Source organism: Talpa europaea (assembly GCF_964194135.1).
Source record: "Talpa europaea genome assembly, chromosome: 9".
Lineage (NCBI taxonomy): Eukaryota > Metazoa > Chordata > Mammalia > Eulipotyphla > Talpidae > Talpa > Talpa europaea.
Genome location: NC_140076.1, coordinates 3,953,854 through 3,960,521, shown reverse-complemented (window position 1 = coordinate 3,960,521; position 6,668 = coordinate 3,953,854).

Sequence of the window (6,668 nt, the reverse complement as noted above, 5' to 3'; positions counted from 1 at the left end):
GTTTCTGCCCCTGAGGACTCCCTGCCCCAGACCGGAGGGAGGTGACTGCTGTGCCCCCTGGTAGCAGCTGGACGGCTTTAGGACATGTGGCCCCTTTAGGGCATGTGGTTGGGTTGAGAAGTGGGGAGCTCCGGCCCTGCGCTGGAGGCCCCACAAGGTGTGGGTGGGGATTCTGGTCTCTGCTCCCCACACCTGAATGGTGTTTAGACACAGTTTTTTGTTTGTTTGTTTTTGTTTTTGTTTTTAAAAGGGCATTTGTCTGGACAAACGGTGGCTTTTTTTTTTTTTAAGATTTATTTATGCATACAAGAACTGGGGTACAGGCCAGAGGTGTGGGGGGCTGAGAGGATTCACCAGAGACAGAGTGGGGAACCGAACAGGCAGACTGACTGAAATCCACTGCTGAGGGGAGCAGCGGGGAGACAGGAGAGGTCTGCACGCCATGTGGGTAGCTCCCTGGCCGGGGATGGAACTCGTGCAGTGGCTGTGGGTAGCTTCATCGGTTGCGTCTTACTCCTTGCACCACCAGGGAGGTCCTGGACACAGTTTTTTAAAGTAAAACCTTTCAAGTTCAGCAGTTGATACAAAGGCCCGAACACCAATCAGGTGCGGATTAGAGACTCAAAGGAACTAGAGGCTGAGGCTCTGGGCCTCGCGCCTTCCTGCCAGGCGGATCCTCCTTCTCTCCGCAGCTGTGACTGCAGTTAGCCCTGGTCAGCGCCTCTGCTCGGTGCTATGGTGCGCAGGAGCAGTTAGGCAAGAGAGGTAAGACACGCTCTTGGATTGTTCAGAGAAACCTCCCTGGGCGGCCCCTTCACAGCCCCCTCGGAAGCAAGGGGAGCGCTGTCACCTTGCAACAGTTACCTTCTAGCCTGACCTTGTACCCTCCCTGCTAAGGCCTTTACCTGGCTCTGTCACCTATGGGGTGTCCTGACTCCTGGGGGATCAGGGTGGTCACAGCCAATCACATGGCTCACCCAGCCCAGGTCTCAGGAATTTCAGAAGTGAGCACAGTTCTTCCTCCCCAGGATAACGATTCCTTCCTCGGGAGCACACTGCCTGTCTAGAGGACTTCTGTAACATTTCCCATGAGCTGTGGATGGGCCCGTCCTGCAGGGGACGCCAGGTCTCAGAGTCGGACCCAGTTAGTGGTTCAGGAGGAAAACAAAGCAGAAGCTCCTCACCACAATGTCAGCATAGTGAGGCCAGGATGTCCAAACACATTTGCATTTTCTGCAGTCAAGTAGAAGGTGGGCTGGTGCATCTGTGGTTGCTGTGAGTGGAAGTAGAATGTGGGTGTCAAAAAAACTGACTTTTTTCTCCCCCATACAGAAGGTGATAAAAAGGGGATATTATGAACAATTTTATGCCAATAAATTTGACAACTTGGATGAAATGGGAAAATGCCTCAAAAGGCACAAAGTAATAGAAGCTCGCTCCATAAAAGGCAGATAACCTGGATAGTCCTACATCAACAGGAGACTGTGGTGATGGGGCACGGGTGCCTTGGGGAAGGAAATTCTATGGGGACTCTACCTGAGGGGGTGGTGGGAAGCAAATATTATTTTTAAAAAAATAAAAATTTTTTAAAAATGAATTTTCAGGGCCTCCCCAGTGGCGCAGCGTTTGAGCGCTGGGTTGCGAAGCTGCCCGCGGCCTCTGCGGCGCCGGTTCGATCCCCGGCTGCTTCCCGGCCACCGGAGGAGGGTCCCGCATTGGCGCGCAGACCTCTCCTGCCGCCCGCTGCTCCCCTCAGCAGTGTACTTCGGTCCTTCTGCCTGCTCTGCTCCCCGCTCTGGCTCTGGTGAATTCTCTCACCCTCCTGCACTTCTGACTGTACCCAGTGCATGTATAAACAAAAAAGAAAGAAAGAAAGAAAGAGAGAGAGAGAGAGAGAGAGAGAGAGAGAGAGAGAGAGAGAGAGAGAGAGAGAAAGAAAGAAAGAAAGAAAGAAAGAAAGAAAGAAAGAAAGAAAGAAAGAAAGAAAGAAAGAAAGAAAACGTGCCTCTATAAAAAAAAAAAAAAGACAACTTTAAAAAAAAAAAATGAATTTGCAGTTAAAAACCTTTCCACAAAGTAACTCCAGGTCCATATGGACTCACTGGTGAATTCTACCAAATAGTTAAGGAAAAAAAATGCCAATCTGACACAAACTCTTCCAGAAAAGTTGAAGAGGAAGGAATATTTCTTGTATCATTCTATAAAGTCTCCATTACTCTGATAGCAAAACCAAATTAAAGAGACACAATAAGAAACCACAGACCAAGATCCCTCAGGAACACAGACACAAAAGTTACTAACCAAATAGAATCCAGTAAGTTATAACGATGATAATATAACCTGACCAAGTAGGGTTTATTTTAGGAACTCAAGGTTGGCTTCAGCCCCACCCCCAAATTCATTGGTGTGTTCAACATCATTCCAATCAAAATCCCAGTAGGATTTTGTTGGGACAAAAATTGACAAACTGTTTTTATATGCAGACAAGCAAACAATCTGAGGTAACAAAACAACTTCCAGAAAGATGAACTTGGAATTCATATTATCTGATGTCAAGACATTATAACATTTCATAAATAAAAACAGTATGGTATTACTGCAAAGATGGCAAATTTATCAACGGAGCACAATAAAGAGTACAGAAATAGGCCCATACCTATGTGAAACTGATTTTTTACAAAAACATTGAATGGTGACAGGAGAGTAATTCCAACAAAGGTGCTGGGGCAATTATATCCATATGCAAAAAAAAAAAAAATGATATTTGGGCCTCCCTGGTGGCACAAGGGGTTAAGTCTCAGCACTATGAAGCTGTCCGCAGCCACTGCCGCACGAGTTTGATCCCTGGCCAGGGAGCAACCCACATGGCGCAGCAGACCTCTCCTGTCTCCCTGCTGCTCTCTCAGCAGCGGATTTCAGTCAGTCTGCCTGTTCTGTTCCCCACTCTGTCTCTGGTGGACCCTCTCACCCCCCGCACCTCTGGCCTACACCACAGTTCTTGTATGCAAAAATAAATAAATCTTTTTTAAAAATGAAAATTTTATCCATACTTCACATCATCTGTAAAATTTAACTCAAAATGGATCCTAGGCCTAAATTCAAACCCAAACTATACTTGAGTAAAGAAATGCACTTCCAGAATACAACATAGGAGATAAGTATCTGTGAGCTTGGGTTTCCCAAAAACACCACCAAAACCCATCCACAGAAGAAGATATCAATAAATTGGATGGACTTTGACAAAATGAAGGCCTTCTGCTCTTTGTAGACACTGCTATGAGGGTGGAAAGACAAGACAGACTGGTCAAAACATTTGCAAATTTTATCACTAAAAAGGCTCGTATCTAGATGGACAAAGGTAGAAAGGTAAGTACACACTTCTGGTTGTAAGACAAACAACTGGAGATGTTATGTATAGCGTGGCAACTACAGTCTATGATTTTGTAGAGCATTCTTGGAAGTTGCCAAGGAAATAAATCCTGAAAGTTAAAAATGTGATGTAAAGTAATGATAAAGTATAACAGTGAAGACTGGAACTAGACTTGTGGTCATTCTGCGGTGTATAGAAATGCTGGGTCACGTTAATTGGGTTTGATTCGCAGTCGGGGACCCTCAGCTGGAGCAGCTGCTGCCTCCCTGTGCGGCCTCATCAGCCGGTGCGCGCGGCAAGAGCACGCACTGTCTGGTAATAAGGCTGAGCATGGGCCCTGTCTGGTTCCCACTGTGTTGGCTTCTCTCACTTTCCTATCTGAACAGCGACCTAATAAGCGCCCAGCTACCTGGAAGAACTGCTGGGGGTTCATGTGCCCGCGGGGTCTGCCCTTCTGCTCTTGTCAGGAAGCTTTGTCTGAAGCTCCCTGAGACAGAGACCCGCCCCCCACCCCCACCCCAGGTGGAGGCTGCAGGTCACTCTGGATGAGTTCGACCCATTTCCTTGACTCGCTTTTGGGGCTACAGCTCTGGTCTGTTTTTTTTTCTTTTAACGATCCACTTATTTATGTATATAAGAACTGGGGTACAGGCCAGAGGTGCGGGGGGTGAGAAGATTCACCAGAGACAGAGTGGGGAGCAGAACAGGCGGATCTACTGAAACACACTGCTGAGGGGAGCAGCGGGGAGACAGGCGAGGTCTGTGGCACCCTGTGGGTAGCTCCCTGGCCGGGGATGGAACTCGTGCTGCAGTGGCTGGTGAGAACTTCATAGTCATGTGTCCTGACCCCTTAAGCCACCAGGGAGGCCCCTGGGCTATATTTTCCTCCGAATGAACTATTTTCCCCGCAACCCTTGACTCGGGCTGCTTCCGAGAACCCAAACGAGGCCCACTTGTCACTGCTCGGCCCCCGTGGGCGTGAAGTCACCCGTGTTCAGCCGAGCAGCTCGCCCTTGGCAGACGCTGTGGCAGGTGAAGCGTCCTCCTGCACAGCCCCCCACCCCCCGCCCCCGAGCCCAGTGGCCCTCTGTCCTCGCTGTCCTCTCATCCCAGCCATTGTCCTGTCCTCAGGCACCTCCGAGGCCCCTCGCGAGGTGGGCTCAGTCTTGACATCCCGCCGTCAGGCACTGTGCCGTCTCCCCGCGGGCAGACGCTGTCCCGGAGCAGCCGCTGCTCCCAGAGTCAACTGCGGTGCAGGCAGGCACGGGGCAGAGCGGACAAAGGAGAGTCCCGGGGTCCTCAGTGGTGTTTTCAGGCTTTTAATGACCCTCCCAAACCCTTTGCAGTGCGGCAACCAGGGGCAGCGCAGGCAGCGGGCGGGGGCACCGAGGGGCCAGGAATCTTCCCGGCAAATCTTCACCGTCCCTGGACTCCCTCTGCCATTCTCCCGGGGTCTCTCCAGCGCTCCATCCTCGCCCACTTATTTGCTCCGTCTCCAGGCTCAGGTGTGCCCACCTACGCATGCCCACGCCACACTCCAGGTGTCTCCATCACAAACGTGTGCCCCACGCCCGCGCCCCCAAGCACCTCCTGCATGCAAGGCCGCAGGTGATGCCACAGAGGCCAGCAGCGCAAGAGCCTGCACTGGCCCTGGGTGCCCCCTCGAGGCAGAGACGGGCCCTTGTCAGTAACACCTTATACATCACCCGGTCACCTGGTGGGAGCTCCAAGGGGTCAAGTCCTTTGAGCCAAAAGCCTCCCCTTGGGCGACACCGGCAGCTGCCTCAGCTCAGACTTGGGTGTCCCTCTGTGGATGGCAAAGAAAAAGTTTTTAACAAGATCCTCTAATATTCCCACCACATTGCAATACCGGGTGCCAGGAGGTGGCATAGGGTTTGGGGGTTAGTTTCTCCTTTATTTGTTCTGTTGCTGTTGGTTTGGGTTCTTTTAATTTGCAGGGAATGTGAAAATGAACCCTAATGAGGGGCAGCTGGAGCCCGAGGGGCTGGGGCGGAGCTCCTCACCCCTCCGCCTCCATCCAGGACGATTGCAGGGGCCTTCCCTCCCCCTCACCCGGCGGATCCTCTCCTACACGCCGGTCCCCCCAGGTATTCTTGCCCGGGGCCCCACTGTACTCAGCGGCCTGTGCCCCAGCTCCCACCTCGGCTGCTGAGCAGAGAGGAGAGGGCCTGGAGCTGCCGGGAATGAGCAGACCTGTGGAGAGGGGAGCAGAACCCCCCAAGGTATGAGACGGGGGTCCCCTGAACTTGAAGCCAGGCATCCCTGAAGGTACCTGAAGTTCAGATAGGTGAGCCAATTGTTTTCCTTTGTTGCTAAAGCCTATTTGATCTGGATTTTCTGTCTCTGAAAAGTCTTGGATAAAATAATTCCTTAAAGAGCAAACTGGATTAGAGCGAGTAACCGAGACCCCCACCCGGTGCTTCCAGAAGCACAGCAAGGAGCCCCCAGTGGCCCAGGTGTCCTGTCCACCTCATGACCTGGAACTTGCTGGAAATGTGAACCCCACCCACACTCCCGGGCCTGCTGAGGCCCATGGAGCAGAGCCCCTGTGCGTCCTGAGGGAGCTGGGAACCCCAGGGGGTCTCCTCCGTCAGCCTGACCAGACCCCTCGCTCAAATTTCATCCGTGACTGTCGGGTTTCCCTTTTTAAAAAAATTGCTTAGTAGCACAGAAAATGGGCGCAAATCACCCAAGTGTAGGGAGCGGCACTTGTATCCCTAAAAGCGACCGGCCTGTGGGGTGCAAGGAGACCCAGCAGGTGGCTGCCTTAGTGTCTGGGAAGGGGATGACGGTGCCCTGACCCAGGGTTGGGGGTCAGTGGAAGTGGAGGATACTGGAGAATGAAGAGACATCTAGGAGAGACCTTCGGGAGAGGGAGACGTGACGTACGTCTTCTGGGGATCCCAGATCCTTTATGAGTTTGGGGGGGCTAGATTTAGCTTTGTGCACGCTGTGGCTGAGCCCCTCCCCCAGATTGTGGGATGGGCTCTGCCCGGGCCGCAGGGGCCCCATCTGAGAACCATCCTCTGGCGCTAGGGGGGAGCTTGCTGGCTGACCGCCCACTGACGGGCAGCACCAACCGGCCCTCCAAGAGGCCTGACGGGCTTTGAGATTCCAAAAGCAGGCCATGAGGCAAGAGGAGCCAGGACCAAGGCAGAGCTCCGCGTCTCGCTGTGTGGGAAGGCAGCGGTCAGGCCCCCGCTGTCCCTGTGTCCTGTCACCGCCCTGCATCGCTGCGCGCGGACCCGCCATCCCCGCAGCGTCCGGCGGAGGGCAG